The 21,942-nt window shown below is 39.1% G+C and overlaps 1 protein-coding gene across 1 annotated transcript in view; it reads left to right on the top strand.

The window, feature by feature from the left end:
* The window catches only part of NYAP2 (neuronal tyrosine-phosphorylated phosphoinositide-3-kinase adaptor 2), a 154,059-nt gene that overhangs the window by 89,129 nt on the left and 42,988 nt on the right, over positions 1-21,942 (top strand).

Genomic DNA, 21,942 nt, shown 5'->3' with positions numbered 1-21,942 from the left:
TTCGATCCCTGGGTCGGGAAGATCCCCTGGCGAAGGAAATGGCAACCCACTCCAGTATTCATGCCTGGGAAAGCCCGTGGACAGAGGATCCTGGCGGGCTACAGTCCAAGGGGTCGCAGAGGACAGGACTTAGCGACACAGCAACAAAGTGAGCTTTGGTCCTTTTAGTTGAAAGCTCAAGATATTTCCTCCACACCAAAGGAAATAGTGCCTTCTTACAGGTCCTTACAAGTGAAAGACAGAGGCAGGGCCGTTTGAGTCAGAGAGATGAACTTGCGGGTTTTGAGGATGGGGAGGGGGCTGTGAGCCAAGAAATCAGGAAACCTCTAGAACATTGAAGAGTCCAGGGAACCCATTCTCTCCTAGACCTTCGGAAAGAATGGGAGCCCAGCCTATAGGCTTGCTTTCAGTCATATGAAACGCATTTCAGACTTCTGTCTTCTAGAATTTCGAAGTAGTAAATCTGTGTCATTTTTTAAAACCACCAGAACAAAAAAGGAACTAGTGTGTTCTGAAAGAACTGAAAGTGGTGGTCTCCACAATATAACATATTAAAAAGAGGAATCTGTTTTAAATTTAAAATAAAGTTTAAGATCTCAATTCTTAAGTGACCCCTGGAAGTCTAACAAAGAACATATTAGTATAAAAATTTTTAGGTACATCTTGATTTGGCAGGAAATTATTCATTCAAACATGGAATTGGTAAGTGTTAAAATTACCTTATATTAAAAACCTGCTTGAGCAAATCTGTAATAGAAAGGCTTTACTGGAAAGAGAGCAATTTGAATAGAATCATTACTTTTTAAAAAAACAACGGAATTATTCTCTCAGCATACTCCATGTTGCTACATACTTACCTTCCTGCTAGACCAGGCTTGCTGTTTCCCTTTTAAAGCCCTTGGTAATTAGCAACTTATTCCCTTGGTACTTTTCCTAGATCTATCAACATATAAATTACAGAAAGATTGTTAATGATAAATAGGTGGGGAACATGATATTTACCACTGAATTTCAAAGACTAGGTAGGGATTGTCTCTATCTGAATGACTAATCCTTTTGTGAGATCCAAATCACTACTGTAAAGATATTGTAAAGTCAAAACAGATCCCAGTTTTCTCAATGTTCATTTCATTAAATTACAGTGTTTTCCTTTATTTAAAAATGCCTTAGGGCACCTAAGCTGAAAAGTAATCGTTTACATCTCAAATGATGCCATCACAGGATTCCTAAAGAATCCACCAGCCAACACAGGAGACGAGATGCAAGAGTAGGAAATGGCAACCCGCTCCACTGTTCTCACCTGGAAAATTCCTTGGATAGAGGAGTCTGGCAGGCTACAGTTCCTGGGGTCAGGACTGAGTGACTGAGCACACAGGCATTCATGCAGTTACACTGAGAAACTTCTTTAAAGGAAAAGAACTCTTCAGCATGTCTGATGAAGATGGTGATGAAATTCCATAGATAATTAATATTGATTAGTGGTTATAAGCAACTTATCTTTTCCCTCTTTAATCAGAAAGATTTATGAAAACATTAACTTCTTACTACCAGACACATTCACAACTGAGCGTTGTTTCCGCTTTGGCCCAGCCTCTTCATTCTTTCTGGAGCTATTTCTCTGCTCTTCCCAGTAGCATTTTGGACACCTGCTGACCTTTGGGGCTCATCTTCTGGTGTCTTGTCTTTTTGTCATGTCTTCAACTCCGGATGATTGATTTGGTTTAAACATAGATCTAGTAAGCTTTTTGGAAAAAGGTGGAAAAAATTATGGAGAAGATTTTACTCACAAAGTACATGCTGGTTAGTATGAAATTAGTAGAATTGGTGAAATTAGCCGGTGTTTTCCCTACCTACCAGTTTCTTTGGAGGTTTCTTAACAGCTCCAGCTGGCAGTTATACCAATTAACTAGAAAAAGTATATGTAAAAAAAGTGATTAACTAATGAAGTTATTTCAAGAAAAATCCATCTGTTAGAATCAGACTATGTGCTATATGTCACAGACTTTCCTATTCAACTCCAAAATGAGCTTTGTATGCTTCGAAAACCAATCTTATACATGGAAAAGTGATCTAGGCTCTTTATAGCTTTTTAGAGATCCGAGGTATAATTCCTTTCCATATGTTATTAATGGTGCATCAGCTCTTCAGAGGAAGGTCATGCCCTGAGTTATATCAATTCCAATGTTTTACTTTATCATACGGAAGGGAGGAAAAATTCACATAGGATTTCTAATGAGTAATCCAGTGCCATATTTTTTTTTTTTGACTCAGGAAAAATAGAAAAACATTGTCTGATGTTAACACAATCACAGGGGCTCTCAGAATTGTCCTGTGATTCAAAATATAGATCCAAAAGTGTTGATAGCTGAGAGTTTACCTACAGTTACTGCTGCCCTCAGTGATACAACTCTCCCCTTCCCTCTTGACAGATAGGATTTGTAAACACTTGCCCATAACACGGGGAGAGGATAAGTGATATGAAGTAGTATACCATTCATGACCCCTGAGTCACATTCTTTTTTTTCTTTTGCATTTCAGAAATAAAAGTAAGACTTGTATTTCTGTGCTCCATACCCCACTAAATTTCACTAGAAATGTTCATTTCACTGATATTCTGATATTTAATTCAAAGCAAATATAATCTTTTGGCTTTAAAAATCTATGTCAAATAAAATTTATCCCTTCAACTCTTATTTTTAATAATCTCTAAAAGATACACCTAATTTAATAATTTAATATCTTAAAGGCTTATAATTATTGATGGGGATTGGGAAATAGGAAAGAGTTAAAATAAGACAGTAGTGTTAGACTATGAATCAATTTCATTTTGTTTCACAGTTTTCTAAATACAGCCTTCATATTAACTGAAGCATGTTTTTCTAGGAAGCATTTTTTTTTAAACTCAGAAGCATGCTTTTCCTAGTTGATCTGGCATAATTTTGTTATTTAACTGTGCATGAGCATAGTAATGATAAATTTATGTAAACTGGTTCTTATTAGTATTTGTAAAACTTGTGTAGTGCTATGTGCTTAGTCGCTCAGTTGTGTCCAACTCTTTGTGACCCCATGGACTGCAGACTGCCAGGCTCCTCTGTCCATGGGGATTCTCCAGGCAAGAATACTGGAGTGGATTGTCATGCTCTTCTTCAGGGGATCTTCCCAACCCAGGGATTTAATTCAGGTCTCCCGCATTGCCGACGGATTCTTTACCATCTGAGCCACTATATATCACCTGTATAGTGATAAAGAAGATAGCAAACATATTAGAAGTAATTAACATGTATTTTATTATTGCACATTTCTTTGTCTATATGAGAAGTAGGTGAAGTATTGCATTGGTCAAAAAATTTGAACAAACTTTTGGTCAACCCAATACAAATATGTTTTGTGGTGAATTTTCTACTTATCATTTTTATCTTCCTTTTACACATTCTTTTTGTATATATCCTTTGATTAGAATCTAGAACACGTAGGTCATGAACAGGCCATTTTGTTTTAATAAATCAAAAGTCCTGAATCATAGAAACTATTATCCAGAATCAAGTGAGAAAAAAAGAAAACTCTTTTATCCCCTCAAATAAATCTTTTAAAAATAAAGTTCAGCCTATATTTAATGTAAATGCATGAATGTATGTTCCTATGAAAATGTATGAGGCATAATGAAGGGTATAATTAAATTTATGATATACTTGAGGGACAAAATGCAATAGAAAAGTGAAAAGTGGAAAAGTGTAAAGAGAAACTTTAAAGAAAAAAATAGAAACATGAAACAGCAAAGAGAAGCAACAAATTAAAAAATACTGAGGCAACAAGAAACATACACAAAAAATGCACACATCAAGTCAAGTGGTCATATAAACAAATATAGGTGCCAACCAATGAAACACATACAAAGGTATACAGAAAACCAGAGAAGAAACACCGAAACACAGTCAGTGAAAGATCAAAGAAAAAGAAAGATGCAAGCGCATTCTTCTGGTATTGTTGATGAGTGCTAAGTTGCTTCAGTCGTGTTCAGCTCTTTGTGACCTTCCAAACCTTAGCCCGTCAGGCTGTTCTGTCCATAGGATTCTCTAGGCGAGAATACTGAACTGGGTTGCCATGCCCTCCTCCAGGGAATCTTCCCGACAGAGGGACTGAACCCACATCTCTCACGTCTTCTGCATTTGCAAGCAGGTTCTTTACCACTGCCACCACCGGGGAAGCCTATGAAAGCTAAAGTCACAGTCATGTGCGACACTTTGCGACCCATGGACTATACAGTCCATGGAATTCCCCAGGCCAAAATACTGGAATGGGTAGCCTTTCCCTTCTCCAGGCGATATTCCCAACCCAAGGATCGCACCCAGGTCTCCAACGTTGCAAGTGGATTCTTTACCAGCTCAGCCATAAGGGAAGCCCAAGAATACTGGAGTAGGTAGCCTATCCCTTCTCCAGTGGATCTTCCCAAGCCAGGAGTCGAACCAGGGAATCAATCCAGTATCAAGCAATTCATATATATTTATTTATTTATTTATTTTTTCCCATCCCTTTAATAAGACTCCCTTTTAAGACTTTTGGATATTATGTTACGTATATACAATTACAGATATACATATGTCCTTTGGGTCTGATGACACTCAGTTGGGAATCAGATGTAACTTTTGCCTTTCCACTCACTTTCTTAAACAACAACAACCCCAAACCATCAAACAAGCAAAATAAAACCAAAAAAGTACCCCATGCCTCCCACCTCCCGTACACATGCCTTTTTCATTGTTTAAGTAGCTTAAGGTCAAGTGATTCCTAAAATATTAGGCATTGCAGGTAAAGCAACTGATCCAATTGACTCTTACTAATTGAATTAAAAAATAATTTTAAATTAGAAAAACAATGATTTTGGAAGGTTGTATGTATATCCCACTTTAAAGAAAGTGTTGTATAGTATTCCACTTTAAAGAAAAAGGAAGGGTATACTAATATCAGGGTGTTTATGATTCAGGGTCACTGTAGTGATCATCCCTGTGTGTGTACTCTGTGCTAACACCTGAGAAGGGTCCAGCAAGATGACCTGAACAAGGGAGGCCTCATGCAGGGGTGGCCATTGTTGTCCTGCCATTTGTAGTAGCAGTGACGGTATTGATAGATTAGCTGTGATCCTGAGGTCTCCTCCAGTGGGGCTATTTGAGGTTGGAGAGCTCACTAGTCCTCTATAGTTCTACTATTTAAATTCACTTAAATTCTTCTGTCTTGTCTCTTGTGGTTTTCCTGCCTCCTCTGGCTTGCAGGTAGTTTTATTGATGTATCTGGCCTCTCCTCCCCTCCCCTTCTTCCCTCTTTTCCTTTTGCGCTTTTCCTCATTGTATTATCACATCATTAATCAGTTTTGGACCAGGAAACCAGATATCCAAACTTGTCTGTGGAGCTTCTCATCTAACTTAAGAATTTGACCTGCAGTGTAAGGACTTTGTGACCTTCACTTTCAAAGGCCACATGAATCCATTTGCTTAGTCTTGGATGAAGTTCTCAGATTCATGCCTGAGATGCTCAGGGGTGTCCACTTTCTGAGAACTCCTCTGTCCTGGGAAACATGAAACTAATGTTAACTTACACATTTTGTTTAGCCCATTGGAAATATTTTTTCCTAGTAAAATCTGGCAAGCACACTAGCTAAGGACTTTATTTTTCCCTTCTGTTTATTCCTATGAAAGTAGAGACTGACAAAGAGTAGGTTGGACAGAGAAACTGAGGGGAAGGGTGGGCAAGAGAACCCAGGAGCCTGAATCTTGCATTTACTGTGGGGATCGGGTGAGCCTTCATCCTGTTACTGCCCACTACCCAGCATGCTGACTTTGAGCAGAACTTCTCTTTGCATGGTGACCAGAAGCCACCTGGCCAGTGTTGAAGGGTGAAACCTGGAACCTCTGGAACATACAGATCTTCCAAAGGCATTTAGGAGTGGTAAAGAACCCACCTGCCAATACAGGAGACATAAGGGATGTGGGTTCAATCCCTGGATCGGGAAGAACCCCCTGGAGGAGGGCATAGCACCCCACTCCAGTAATCTTGCCTGGAGAATCCCATGGACAGAGGAGCCTGGTGGGCTATAGTCCACGGGGTTGCGAAGAGTCGGACCCAGCTGAAGCAACTGAGCATGCATGCAGAACAGTTGAAGAGATATCTGAGGATATAGCAAGGAGGTTTCCAGAAGCTCTGGCAAGAACAGAGCCTATAGGTTCTGCTAAACTTCTTAATCTAAACTTTACAATCCTTGTCAGGTTCTTTTCCTGCTGTTTATTGATTGCCCTCCTGCTCAAAGTCCCACACTGGCCTCAGACTGGTTTCTGCCTTAGCAAGACTCCTTCCAGTAGCTCAGAAAGAAAATTGAGCTCTCCTCTGGATTATAACGATGTCCCCAGGCCAGGACTGTGAAGACATGCTCCCAGGAATATCGTTAGGTCATTCAAAGTACAGTGGGCAAAGGACCTCCTGCATAATTTTCACCTGCCTGTTAAAAATACAGATTCCTAGGCTTTATCATAAGTAGACCTGTTCAATTAAAAATTTTGGAGCTTGGACCTGTGATCTTGACTTTTTGGTATCCTCAGTAGTATTTATGGCTGTACATACACACTAAGTCACTTTAGTCATGTCTAACTATTCGCAACTTTATAGACTGTAGCCCTCCAGGCTCCTCTGTCCATGGGATTCTCCAGGCAAGAATACTAGAGTGGGTTGCCATCCCCTTCTCTGGGAATATTTATGGCTAATATCCAATAATAACTCAGGGGTATATGGCTAAATATTAGCAATGCTCTTTACTTGTGTGCAAGAGAAACCTGTAATACATTGATACTTTGAGTTTGCTTTCTAATAAACACAGGCGGGTTGGGGGGGAAGGAAAGGAGGGAGGGAGAAGTAAAATTCAGATAACATGAAATGAGTGAATATTGTTTTTCTTTCCTTAAGTGAGTTGCTGATTAGTTGACAGCTTGCAAAAAAGACAGTCAGGGTCATTTGATTGAATCAGCAGGGAAAACAGTTTCACTACCTCCAGTTTCTCCTGGAGACCTTGAGAGTTTAACATTGTATCAGGTAGTGTGCCATGTGTGAAAAACATCCATTCTTGTTCTTAAAACCTTCTTCTTAGTCATGCCAGGTATGTGTCATTTCTTCTCTTTTTTTAAATAATCTTTATTGCAGTATAGTTGCTTTACAATGTTGTGTTAATTTCTGTGTACAGCAAAGTGAATAAGCTGTATGTATACATACATTCCCTCTTTTTAAGATTTCCTTTGCATTTAAGTCACCATAGAGCATTGAGTAGAGTTCCCTGTGCTATACAGTATATTTTCATTAGATATCTATTTTATCGTAGTGTCTATATGTCAGTCCCGATCTCTCAGTTCACCCCATCCCTTTCTTCCCCTTCTTGGTATCCATAAGTTTGTTCTGTACATCTGTATCTCTATTTCTGCTTTGCAAATAAGTTCATCTGTATGTGTCATTTCCTTCATCCGAATTTCTTGACTCTTAAATTTGAGAACCACTGTTAAGAACTGCTTCAGAAAGGAGTTGTTTCTGTTGGTTAGACAGGCGGGAGAATTTGAGACTCAGGCCAACAGCTGTCTTCACCCCAGAGGTCTGTTGAGATGGGTCTAGACCATTCAAACTCTGGGAGTTGGTGATGGACAGGGGAGGCCTGGCGTGCTGTGATTCATGGGGTCGCAAAGAGTCGGACACGACTGAGCGACTGAACTGAACTGAACTGAGACCATTCAAGGGGGAGGACTGGACAGAGCAGAATGGTACCCACAGATGGAGCCATGATACGCAACGAGGGTGTGCTATCCAGGGGGGTTCCCCAGGCCACAATCCAGCAAATGTCGGAGAGCAGCACAAGAGAATGGGGTCTTCCTTCTGGGACACTGGAGGGGGTGATGAGAGCAAGGAGGAGGTCTAACTGTCATAACTGGGCCAAGCATCTCAGTAGTTAGAGCTAACAATATTAATGGGGAAATGAGGTGATGAGCTTCTTGGGAAACGTTTCTGCCTCAAACAGGTTTGCCTCAGAAATGACTTCAGCATGAACTAAGCACGATGGAATTCATCTGAGAAGTAGTGTTGAGGACTCGGGGAAAGAATGCAGCCCTAATCTTTTCCTTTAGAATGCTTCCAAACCAAGAGTAGGATGTACTTGCTTTTATACCATTGCCTCTATGCCATGCAGAGTTCTAAGCATTTTACTTGTATTCCACATTCACTGTAGTACTTGGAGGTAGATGATATTGCCACTGCCATTTTAAAGATAGGAGAAACTGAGGCATAGCTTACCCAGAGTCACATAGGGAGTAAATCTAAGACTTGAATTCAGATTATTTGACTTCAGAGTTTCTGGTCTTAATGATACTTTATCTATACTTGTCAGTCTCCCCAATTACTTTCCCATCCAATTTCCTTAAAATACATCAGTTACCATCAAAAACTCCAATGTCTCATACTGCTGTTGCTCCCAGAGTTATCTGCTGGATAAGAGAAAGGCTGGATCTATACCTAAATGACATGGACCACTTCATATTTGTTATCAGCTTAAGAAGGGAGAGGAAGACCTTTTCAGGACCCTCCAAAATTCACTTTGGATTATCCTAGTCACTCTGAAGGGATTTTCTGGACCCCAGGCCTCTGAGATGTCCCTGAAAGACCATGGTCTGCCCAGTGGGCCTCACAGTCACCTAAATGGCCTGGCAGAGAGACCATGAGCACTCATCTCAAAGCCTTTAAGCATAACTTAGGGATGTTTGGGCATGTTTCTTTGGGTTGAGATGTTTATAGTACTGAGCTACCAACTAGATGATTCATCTTCCAGGAATATAGGGCTTTTGCCCACACTTCCTTGCATCTTGTCCATAACTAAGCAGTATCTTGGTGGCTCAAGACTGCCCCAAGGGGAAAAAAAAACGCTCCATAGATTAAAAAAAAACAATGCCCAAAGGGAATGAAAGCCTTAGCATCACTCACCTAGAAAATGATCTAGTGAAACAAACAAACAAAATCTCCTAAAGAGGCCCTTGTAAAATGCTTCTTGGCTTGAATTCTTTTCTCTTCAGATTTATGTTAATGTGTACTTGGCAGAATCAGACACCAGTCTTTAAACACACACACACATGCAGTTCTTCAAGAACACACTGGCCTATTTAATTATTATGATTTTTTAAAGCTAAACAATTTTTTTCAAGATAATGAGGTTAAATAATACATAAGTAAAATCCCTTGATTTTGAAAATGCATGTGACTCCTTGGCTAATTGGGACCATGACACTGGCTGTTTTACTCATTCAGTTTCTCTTAGGTTTGCAACACAGAATCACTGAAGAAGACATAATTTCATAAATAATTGCTCACCTTTCTGGGAGTAGACTGCAGCTGTCTTTGATTGATGCAGGCAGACATGTTTATTCCCCGTGTTTATGTTCTCTGGCTGCTGAATCTTTAAGTGCAATTTCTTGTCAGCAATTTAATCAGCAATTCTCTCCATTAAGAAGAACCCTCCCTGCTTTAGGCTTAAAAAATGCAGAAACATTTTCAATTCAGACATAAAACTAATCTATTTTTTTAAACCAGGATTTCCTTAGTTTGTATTCAGTATACTAGAACTGATTTCCTTTTCTTCTGTTGAATTATCTCAAACAGAAAATTCAGTTTCTGATTTGTATTTGATATCATGTATTTTCAACAGTTTGACATCTATGAAAAATTAAATGTTAGGTAAAAGTAGAGTGAATATTCATTGGAAGGACTGTTGCTGAAACACCAATAGTTTGGCCACCTGATGTGAAGAGCCAGCTCATTGGAAAAGACCCTGCTATTGGGAAAGATTAAGGGCAAAAGGAGAAGTAGGCAACAGACGGTTCGATAGCATCACCAACTCAATGGACATGAATTCAGGCAAACTCCAGGAGATAATGGACAGAGGAGCTGTTGCCCATGCTGCAGCGCATGGGGTCACAAAGAGTCGGAAATGACTTAGCAACTAAACAACAGCAACAATAAATAAAGGGTTTCTTATCAGTCAGACCATAGTTCCTCACGTGTGTCCTACATTTTCATATGATCTAGAAGGCTTGGCAGGGCCTGGACATCGTAACAGATGATTTTTTTCTTGGCTGAACCATTTAAGGCACTTTGACACTTTGGATCAATCACTTCAACTCTTAATGCCTTAGTTTTCTCACTTTTCAGATGGGACTATTAATTGCTCAAACTGTGAATCTCTTTGGGCTCTGCTGTTTGATATATCTGTGGATTATTGAATGAACTGTAGATCCCCAAACAAATGACCATTTCCTTCCTCTGAAGCTTTCTTTCTGATGCTGTTTTCTCTTGCGGAAAGGATTCCTCCAATAACTTCATAAAACAAAGTCTAATGCTTGGATCATGGCTTGCATCTTCATTGACTTTTTCTTATGTTATTGTCTAGAAATAATCTCTATCTCAGTTCTGGGAGCGCTCTATACATCTGTAATGGTATGTGTCTTATTCTGACCTGTTGTAAAGTTGCTTTTTTTTTTTTTTCTGTTTTATTCCCCGTTAAGACATATGGCTAGGGAGATCAAGGGCCATACCTTTTCATCATTTTGTTTCATGTAGCACTTGGCTCAATGCAGTCTTTCCCAAAATTGATACAGGATAAGTATTTATTGAACTTGTTGAAATAATAGGCATAGAGATTTGAGAGAGCTATTGAAGAAACAAAAGCCATAAGAGAAATGTTTGACCATTAAGTAAAAAAAAAAAGAAAAAATCAGATCCTATGACTTAGAAAATTCCACACTGAAATCAATATAGTCATTCAGCCAAAAAGGAACTATGCTAAATGCTAAATTCATTGCTTCTGCACTTAAATATCCTATTTAAAAGAATGCCCATTTTATTCTAGGCAGATTTATTAGGGGAAAGATATAAAGATTATAGCCATAAAGCATTTAAATGTGGGTCATTTTGTAGATGTCAGATCATCACCAGTTCCTGTAAAAATGGATAGCTGAGAAAAATTGATCACGTCTCAACATTTGGAGATAGAGAGATGCATTTTTCATGGAGAAATAACAGAGACTAACATCTTAAACGAGGAATTCCAATCTGCTTAACATTATGCATTATTGAACTCAAATAGTAAAGAGAGTAAGAACACATTCAGCTAAGTTATTTTACCTCCTTGGTGAAAAAGCACTGCATAAACCCAGGGAGTTATTATTATGGGACCACTAGTCTTAAATGAGTGTGTTTCCAGGTAAGAATTTGTTTAAATTATAAAATATTTGAAAAAGTTTTTTTTTTTTAATTTTCAGAAAGATCAGTTTTCAGAATTCAATAAATGGATGGCAGTTCTGAATTTAATGAAGTGTCTGTAGTGGTGCATGGTATTTCTCAGCTGAAGCAAACTCATTATTGTTGTTAGTTGATGGGAGCTGGGTTAATTAAATGTTCCACTCCTGGTAGAATAACCAATCAACTGAAGAATCTGGGCTATTACTATTCCCAAATGAAAGGAGTAAAAATGCCATAAAGAATCTAAGGGGGGGAGGAGGGAGGATTAGTAACATGGATTTGGAAGCAGAATATCCTGTCTAGCCAGATATACCCTGAACATATGAACTGAAAGGAAAAAATTCAAATACAGAAGTCTGGAATAGTCTTGTAACAATTGAAGGTAGAAAGAATACTTTCCCCAGATTTTCTTCTGGTCAAATTTCAGTTACATTCAAAAATATATAATTTTTTAAAATGTTTTGCATCTGTGCCCTTGTTACAGATGGAACTGATATAATTAAATTGAGAAAGAAAAAGGATAGTAAAACTATAGAATCATAAAGTAAAGATTGGGGGTATCCATGTATTGTCCAATCCCAGATCCACCCATGTCGCTATGGGTGGGTAATTCTAAAGCAGTCTCTGTTCCCGTGACACAAATAAGAAATCAGTATTTCTAGGAACTTGGAAACTGGGAAAAGTTTGAGATGTTAGGAGCCCCCAACAGAAGGGTCAGAGCTGAAACAAAGCATTATTCTCTTTACATTATCAGATTCTGAATCTCAAAGTTACCTCTTTCATTTTTTGATTGATAAGTTATTAACTACTTATGATTAAGGACAAGAGAACTCTGTCAAAATGATGAAAGCCTTTTGTCAAAGAAACTTGACCAAGCTTTTGTCCAAAAGAACTTTCAAATCTAAGAAATTAAAACAGATTGCCTGAGAGTTGTCCTTCTTTGATTGATTGCTAATCTCACTCGAAGCCTGCAAAACTCACTTTGACTTCTAGAGCATGCTTTGTTTGTGACCACTGAATATAAATGATGATAAAATTATCCATCTATGTTTCAGAAAAAGCATCTGGATTCTACACCCAGCCGTGATACTCCATTTCCTTTTCATGGCCAAGACATTCAAGTGAATGTTTACTTGCTGCCTTCATTTTCTGTCTCCCATCCCATCTTGCATTTCCTACAAGCTGGCTGCCTCTTCTGCTCACTCCAGAGTCCCTAAGGGCTTCCTCACTGGCCTCTGGCTCTGGACCTTTCCTCTTTTGGACGAGGAAACATCACAGAACATTTGATATTCTTAATTCCTCCATCTGAGGGCATTCTTGGTTCTCATGCAATATGATGTCCGTATTAACAATTAATTTTGAACTCTATCCATTCAACTTACTTTTTGCCTTTTCAACTAAATGGTCAGGATCCAGAACCTGAACAATTAGCACATTTTCTGGCACAGAGGACATTTTTGTCAATACGTGTTCCTTGAATGATCAAATGACTGGCTAAATTGAATGACTGTATGTCCAGTCGCTACAATTGAATGATTCATTTTTGAGCAGAAAGATTATGTGTGTGCTGTGTGCTAAGTTGCATCAGTTGTGTCCAACTCTTTGCAACCCCATGGGCTATAGCCCGCCAGGCTCCTCTGTCCATTGGATTCGCCAAACAAGAATACTCTAGTGGGTTGCCATTTCCTTCTGCAGGGTATCTTCCCAACCCAGGGATGAAACCTGGGTTTCCCGCACTGCAGGCAGATTCTTTACCGTCTGAACCACCAGGGAAGTGAAGCACATTTACTATCTATTTTCCGGAAGATGATAAGGAGTTTCAGAATGAATCTTCATTTTTCATTTGTTCTTAAAAATCCTTTTGTTTGACCAACTTAAAAAGCCATCTTGGTATAATGCAAGGTAGATGGGAGGGGGATCACTTAATGTATATAAATGGAAAAGAGACAGGAATCAGATATCATGGGGTCAAAAGATGAATTTATCACTGAACAGTTGTCTTTCAGGGCAAGTCAAATCCTCCCAGTATCAGCTTTTTCATATTCACCTCAGAGGATCATTGTGTAAAATGAAAGAAAAATTGTGTTCTAGAAAAGACTTCGTAAAATATAAATAGCTGTGGAGCTCTAAGGGGTGATTATTTGATTTTTAGATGTCTGGGGAAAAAATAAATATTTTATACAAAAAAAATGCAGCAAGGTCAAAATGAATTAAATTTTTAGGGAATCCACTCTGTTCCCACAACTCTCTTCAGTTCGGTTTGGGTAAAGGATCTGACATCTTAAGTGGATCCCACACCTGATATAAAGGAGCATATAGCACTCGGCAGAAAGTTCCCTCTGGAGGCAAGTTGTTTCAGGGTTGCCAGATGATATCTAAGCCTGGAGGGTGGAGAGACATCACACCTGAGAGAGCACAGTTACCCTGACCCGAGAAAGAACAGTGCTGAGAACAAAGAGCTCTTCCTCATTGAACAAAGGGCAGAGAAACATGGCAACATGATTGTGAAAGATGATTTCTTCACAGAGGAAAAAAATTCAGTATAGTTGGGTTGTGGTTGTGTTTTTCAAATGTAATGAATATTTTTCTTTTCCTGGTTATGAATTTAAAATAAAAATCTTGCTTCCAAAAAAAGTATAAGTATTAATATTAACCAATGAATTAGTAGAAGCCAAAGACTCAAAGTGTTTAATATAAAAAAATATTTAGTATGTGGATGGAGGACTGTTCGCAGGGTGATATGTGAAGTGTTGTTTCTAAGCAGATTCAAAAAGAATCTCTTTTCCTTCTAAAGTGATTGGTCAACATGCAAATGGATATGAAATTTAGCATTTTTAGAAAAAGCAACATCAGAAAAAAGCAATAAGAAACACAAATTTTGTATAAAAACATGTGTGCAACCACAGGTAGAGGAATAATGCAAACCTCCTAAATACAGATTAACTAGCATCAACAGGCAGAGCATGAGGTGACCATCCCTATACTTCTCGTAAATGAAAGGCTACAGACACAAAAATAGCTGTCGAAAGACTTCATTGTCAGTTTTTTCATTTTATATTAACTTGTGTGGCTTCCCTAGTAAAGTCTTTATCCAGATGCTAATTAAGCAGAGGTTTGCTTTTCACATCAATTTTTAATATTCCTTCCACATAGCTAAATGAAACCTGCAGCGTGAGGCTCCTCTAGTTAAAAGCAGTCCTGACCTACTTCCATGTGAAATCAATGGATGACTTAGAGAGACTCATGAGTAGCTGACATTTAAGGAGGCCAGCTCATCATCCGGGTTGGTGTAAAATGTGTTTCCTTGAGCTTCAGCATTCTCTCCCTTTTTATTCATTTTAAAAGTCCTTCTAAGAATAGAGAGGACCGTGGAAGCTATTGAGTCAGAGAAGTGGAGCCAGACCTGCATTTTGTGCCCCTGGGAGATTTTGAGCTCCTGTGTCAGATATGTCTATAGTGGCTTCAAATTAGCAGAAACCCCTAGTTCTGGGACTGAGGAAGGGAAAGAAAGGTCTAAAAGGCCCCCACTTGCACTCAAATATAATCCACAGAAAAGCAAAATTGAATCCACCAGAATACGGTCTTCAGACACCTATGTTTCAGTTTTGAAAGTAAGAATCCAGGGTATATGACAAACCTTTCTGAAGACTAGTATGTTAAGTATCTGAATTGTAGGGTATGAAATAGGAACAGGAATCAAAACCAGCTCGGCAGAGGATCAATAGTCCCTTGGGGTATGGAAGAGCACAGTGGGTCTCCATCTGGAGAGGGACTTCTATGAAAGATCAGGTAAGTTCCTGCCAAGTGTTGACATGAAACCACAGAAGGGGTCACTGTGCAACCTGATGGAAGTGGAGGGTTGGCTGGCTTCACGTAAATTCCAGAGTTCTAAGCTAGAATACTGAGCTAAAGTGGAGTGAGCTAGTAAAATTAGTGGGAGAAGTAGTGTTCAGTGTACATAGCTTTTACTTCTTTGGTTAAATTTATTCCTAAGTATTTCATTCTTTTCAGTGCTATTAATACATAGTGTTCAAACCATGTATATGCATTCACTCAGTCTTTCAGTCATTCAGTTAATGCTTATGAAATAGCTACTCTGTGCCAGGCACTATTCCAGGTGCTAGCGTGTCTATTTTGAAGTGTCAAACGATGCCTGTGTGGCTCAGTCGCTTCAGTCATGTCCAACTCTTTGCGACCCTATGAACTTTAGCCCACCAGGCTCCTCAACCCATGGGATTATCCAAGCAAGAATACTGAAGCGGATTGCTATGCCCTTCCCCAAGTGTTGAACAGTAAAACCTAATAATTCAAATGAAGATGAGGGACCCCTTTATTAAGGGAGAGGATTCTTTTTGAGCAGAGCCTTGGCAATCAAAAACACATTTTGGGGACTTCCATGGACTTCCCTGGTTCAGTGGTTAAAACTCCCCACTTCCAATACAGGAGCCTGGGTTCAATCGCTGGTTGGAGATCTAGATCGCACATGTTGCAACTAAGACCCAGTACAGTCAAATAAACAACATATTGTTACAAAGACATAAATAGTGGAGAATACTCTTGAGAGTCCCTTGGACTGCAAGGAGATCCAACCAGTCCATTCTAAAGGAGATAGGGCCTGGGTGTTCATTGGAAGGACTGATGCTGAGGCTGAAACTCCAATACTTTGGCCACCTCATGCGACAAGTTGACTCACTGGAAAAGACTCTGATGCTGGGAAGGATTGGGGGCGGGAGGAGAAGGGGACGACAGAGAATGAGATGGCTGGATGGCATCACCGACTCTGTGGACATGAGTTTGAGTGTACTCCGGGAGTTGGTGATGGACAGGGAGGCCTGCCTGGTGTGCTGTGACTCATGGGGTCGCAAAGAGTCGGACACGACTGAGCGACTGAACTGAAATGAAGCATTTAGAACTGAACATTTTAGAAAAAGGCTCTGTTTCTCTTTCTCCCTTAGCCTTGCATTGTGCCATTCTGACCCTCCTGGCTTATGTCACAAGAGTTCTGTAGGTTCTGAAGGTCATAAAGGCCTGCACACTCTGGATTCACTCCAATGGACTGGCTCTGGTGACCCTCAGGAGATAAGTGGGTTTTGTTTGAGGCATAATCATGGCCTCAACTAAAGAATCTAGTATTGCAAATATTGCTCTCTCCTTATCCTCCTCCTAATTTTTTCCCCGTTTTTCTTTTTTTTTTTTTTTTACTTATGAGTCTAATCCAGAACAATGGATGTTGGAATTCCCTGGCCTTATTAATCATTTAGATTGGTTTTGGCTCAAAAATTCTGCTACTAAATAACTTAGACAACTAGTATCACAGTAATGAGTATTGGTAACATCAGAAATAAGGAATGACATCCAGGTTTAAGGATTTTTAAATTTAATTCACAACAAATGAGAAAGGTACCTCTATCCGAGGTGCTTTGTGATTAAGGAGTTCATACATGATTCATATGTGTGTTTATGTGAAAGTGTGTGAAGATGTTGACCAGAGCTGAAAAGAGGGTACAGGTGACTGACTTAAGCATCAATGGCAGAGGTACCCAATTCAAAGATGTCTATCTTGAATAAATGTGTTGCTGGCCACAGGACTGAAGAGCCAGACACGCCCACTGCCTCCAAGTTCCTTTGTTGTAGAGATCTTGGTTGGTTTCATAACTGACTGTTTGCACCTACTTGTTTTCTCTCTCCCTGGGCTTCAAAATTCCTGCAGCTGCTATGTTTTAAATTCACCAATAAAGAGTGAGCCCATAAAACCCTAAGCTCCACTCTCAACCCTGAACTGGTGATTTTTCTTTCTTGTGTGTATGGTACCATAGGACTTCCCAGGTGGCTCAGTGGGTAAAGAACCCACCTGCCAAAGAAGGAGACATAAGAAATGAGGATTCTATTTTTAGGTCAGAAGATCCCCTGGAGGAGGGCACAACAACCCACTCCAGTATTCTTATCTGAAGAATTCCATGGACAGAGGAGCCAGGTGGGCTACAGTCCATAGGGTAGAGTCAGACACGAGCATAGCAACTTAGCCCCCACACACTGCCATGCACTTTTGGGGACCTGTGAGCAATAAACTTTTTTTTTTCTTCAAGGTTTCATGATGGTTTTTTGCTGAAGGTGTCTTGCAATCATAGAGCTACAAGGGCTGATCCTATGAGGGACTGGTTACTATAAGTTGGTACAAAAGTAACTGCAGTTTCAGATTGTGAATTATAAACCAATATAAATAAGCTCAAACACATCTTTATTGATCAAACTAGGAACCATTACAATCAACACATTTTTGCCAACGAGAAATAAGTTTGTTAACTCCTACAGCATAAAAATCCATGCTTTGGGAGTCAACAAAGTCTTGGAAAGCATTTTCTGCTTCCTGCTGGTTGTGGAAGCCGTTTTTCCTGCAAAAAGTCGCGATGCTTAAAGAAGTGCTAAGTCAGCTGGTGAGAGGTCAGGTGAATATGGCAGATGAAGCAAAACTTTGTAGCCCAATTTGTTCAACTTTTGAAGTGTTGGTTGTGCTATGTGTGGTCAGGTGTTGTCCTGGAGAAGAATTGGGCCCATTCTGTTGCCCAATGCCAGCTGCCAGCATTGCAGATTTCAGTGAATCTCATTGATTTGCTGAGCATACTCCTCAGGTATTAATGGTTTTGCTGGGATTCGGAAAGCTGTAGTGCATCAGACCAGCAGAAGATCACCAAACAGTGATCATAATAATTAATTCTTGTAAATTTGGCTTTGGGAAGTGCTTTGGAGTGTCTTCTTGGTCCAGTCACTGAGCCATTTATCATATACAGTCCAATTTCCGTTGCAAGTCACAATCCAGTTGAGAAATGGTTTGTCGTTTGTTGCATAGAATAAGAGAAGATGATGCTTCAAAACAACATTTTTTTTTATTTGCAGTCAGCTCATGAGGCACCCATTTATCGAACTTTTTCAGTTTTCCAACTTGCTTCAAATGCCGAATGACCACAAAATGGTCAACATTAAGCTCTTTAGCAACTTTTCATGTAGCTGTAAGAGGATCAGCTTTGATCATTGCTCTCAATCAGTCACTGTCAACTTCCAATGGCTGGCCAATATGCTCCTCATCTTCAAGACTCTTTGTCTCCTAGGCAAAACTTCTTGAACCACCTCTGCATTGTGTGCTCATTAGTAGTTCCTGGGCCAAATGTGTTGTTGATGTTGCAAATTGTCTTTGCTGCTTTAAGACCCATTTTGAACCTGAATAAGAAAACCACTTGAATACTTTGGCCACCTCATGCGACGAGTTGACTCACTGGAAAAGACTCTGATGCTGGGAAAGGTTGGGGGCGGGAGGAGAAGGGGACGACAGAGAATGAGATGGCTGGATGGCATCACCAACTCTGTGGACATGAGTTTGAGTGTACTCCGGGAGTTGGTGATGGACAGGGAGGCCTGGCATGCTGTGATTCATGGGGTCGCGGAGAGTCGGACACGACTGAGCGACTGAACTGAACTGAGCTGACTGAACATCATTTCTACAGTCTAAAATAAATATAAAATAAACAATAAGTCATTAGCAAAATAAAATTAATAATAAAGCAAGAAATGTGCGTTAAAATTATATAAAATAACCACATTTATTTAAGCATGTCTTCCAGTATAAAACTGCAAGGTACAACAATGCAAAACCACAATTATTTTTGCACCAACCGGTTAGATTGGCTGAAACTGGAACAAAATAGAAAGAAAGGGAGTTAGGGAAGGAAGGAATGAAGGGAGGGAGGGAGAAAGGAAGAGAAGGAAGAGAGAAACTGAGAAATGCAATGATGTTGCCACAGGAAAATTCCAGAGAAGAATTTTTATATCTTACTTTTCTTGGCTTCAAAAAGAACAAGTGGAGAAGAAAATCATTGATTTTCTACTCTCTTGTTGTTAGACCATGAATCACACAGTACGTATTCGATAAAAAGTTTGCTGGGTCTTAGAAATAATCTTATTTAATTACATAAAACAGACAAACTAAAATACAAAGAGGTTCAATTCAGTTCAGTTCAGTCACTCAGTCCAGCTCTTCGCAACTCCATGGACTGCAGCTCGCCAAGCTTCCCTGTCCATCACCAACTCCCAGAGCTTGCTCAAATTCATGTCCATCGAGTCAGTGATGCTATCCAACCATCTCATCCTCTGTCGTCACCTTCTCCTCCTGCCTTCAGTCTTTCCCAGCATCAGGGTCTTTTCCAATGAGTCAGTTCTTCGCATCAGGCGGCCTAAGTATTGGAGCTTCAGCTTCAGCTGCACCATCCAATAAATATTCAGGACTGATTTCCTTTAGGATGGACTGGTTTGAACTCCTTGCAGTCCAAGGGACTCTCAAGAGTCTTCTCCAACACCACAGTTCAAAAGCACTGATTACTTGAGCAAAGATTTAATGTTGTGTAGAAAAATAATCTGAAAAGAATTTCAGCTTTTTTCTGTGTCCTCTAAATATTAAGAAAGCAACATTTACATATATTTCTACTGGTTTACTTCTAGCATTACTTCATCTTCTTGACTAACTACATTAAAAATAACATTTTAGGGGGGAAAATCAAACCTAGATAACTGATAATATCCCCAAACAATTTTTTTTGTTTTCTCTTTTCAAATTTATATGTATATTTTCCCCAAGAATACAATGCAAGGTTATTCAACAGTGTTTCCCAAACATAATTTCTGTGTGTTTAACTAAAGACTCTGTGATTTAAAATCAAGAATGTACAATATACATTCATTTCTATATCCATCTTATATTATCTTTAAAAAGATTGCTATTCCTACCATGCTCTTCTTATGAAACTTTAATAGCTAACTCCTTTAATCCCCCAAATATGGCTGTTAGTAGCTGTGGTTTCATCAATACTCTTTTGCATTTATTTAGATAGAAATTAATTATTCTTATTACGTTTTTTGATGAAGAGATTATTCTTCATACCATCTAATGTTTGCTTCAGAAATATTTATGAATGTGTTTTCAGAATTATACCTTTTAGGAAGAATAGAAAGTATATTTTTCTCTTCCCATGCATTAATATTTTTAGTGCCTGAATGCCTCTGTTACTTTAAAAGAAGACTGAAGCATTTTTCCATCTGCCTGTTAAAATGATGAGTCTTAATTAAAGTCATTTGCACCTGTGCATATATTTGGCTACCCACACATCTCCCACCTACTAGTGAAAAAGCTTGTATCTCCTTCAAAAATAAAAACGGGAACTATGATCTTTAAAAAAAATCATAGAAAACAGACATACTTACACTGAGAAGTAAGTTATGATGGTTTTGGATATCTTCAATTGATGACTTTTTAATCTTTTAATATTGTTTAGCGGGTGATATAAAATGTTGGTTATATTCCTTAAATTGCTGGTTTCTGTGTCATTTGTAAGGCAGCCTAGCTGAGAAAGTCAAGTAAGGGAATAAAAATTCATCAGCAAATTCTCACCCACTCGCTGGTTGCTTGTATGTATTGTTAGCTTTGGCAATTCAGTCTTTCCTCATTTATGAAGATAGGAAATAATCATAACCGAAAAGGAGAAAGAGAGAAAGAAAAGGAAAGAAAGGACAGAAGAAAGATATTTTAAAAAAAGGAATCATCTAAAAACTTGACGTGATCAAATATTTTTCTCCACCTACAAATTTTTTCCAAAGAATTCTAATAAATATAAAACAGATGAGTGTCTTTTTTCCAGCTCTTTTTCATTTCTCTTGGGTAAAGAAGGATAATGAAAATGCTTTCAGTCAAAAATATGTGAAACTGGGGAAATAAAGGACCAATCTAGTCTATAAAAAGAATGCTGCTTCTGCCGTTTAGTCCCTTAGTCATGTCTGACTCTTTGGGACTCCATGGACTGTAGCCCGCCAGGTTCCTTTGTCCATGGGATAATCCAGGGAAGAATACTGGAATTGTTTGCCATTTCCTTCTTCAGGGGATATTTCCTATCCAGGGACTGAACCTGCGTCTCGTATATCAGCAGGCCAATTCTTCAACACTGAGCCACCTGGGAAGCTCACAAAAAGAATAATGGAAAGTATATTAAATGTTGCTTTAAAAACAAACAAACATTCAGTTAAGTATAGAATAGTGACTTTGAACCCCAGCTTTACTTTCAAAACTCTTGGGGAGCTTTTAAAAATGATTAAGTTCTTGGCCCCACACTCAGTGATGATTTAATTGTGGCCCAGCCATGGATACTTTTTAAAGTCTCTCCAGGAGTGTCCAACAGGCAGTCAGGATTGAAACCTCCTGTATAGAGAGTATTCTGTATTTATCAATAGACTCCTGAACCTGACGATCTCTGAATTCAGATGCCTCATTTAAAGACAAGCAAATAGGCTCAGAGGGGAAAATGATCTGCTCAAGGCCTCACAGTTAATTAGGGACTTAGTTTGAACTGGTACCCAGGGTCTCATAATCCCAAAGACAACTCTGTTTACACTGTAAAATGCTGTGACTGAGACGTCCCAGATCATGACATTAAGAGCTATGAACCTCTGTACTTGGTTTCAAAATTGCTGGTATGAATCCAGGCACTGCATTATTAGTACAGATTTTATATCTTCCAACAACATTCAGGCCATTTCTCTAAAAATGTGGTAATAACCCATGTAACAGGAACTTCCCAAATGTCTAATAGTAATTTC

This window comes from Moschus berezovskii, chromosome 2, assembly GCF_049115385.1.
Source record: "Moschus berezovskii isolate FMDL1 chromosome 2, NW_MosBer_1.0, whole genome shotgun sequence".
Lineage (NCBI taxonomy): Eukaryota > Metazoa > Chordata > Mammalia > Artiodactyla > Moschidae > Moschus > Moschus berezovskii.
Note: the sequence above shows the minus strand (reverse complement) of the source record. Positions and strands in the feature narration are given on the sequence as shown.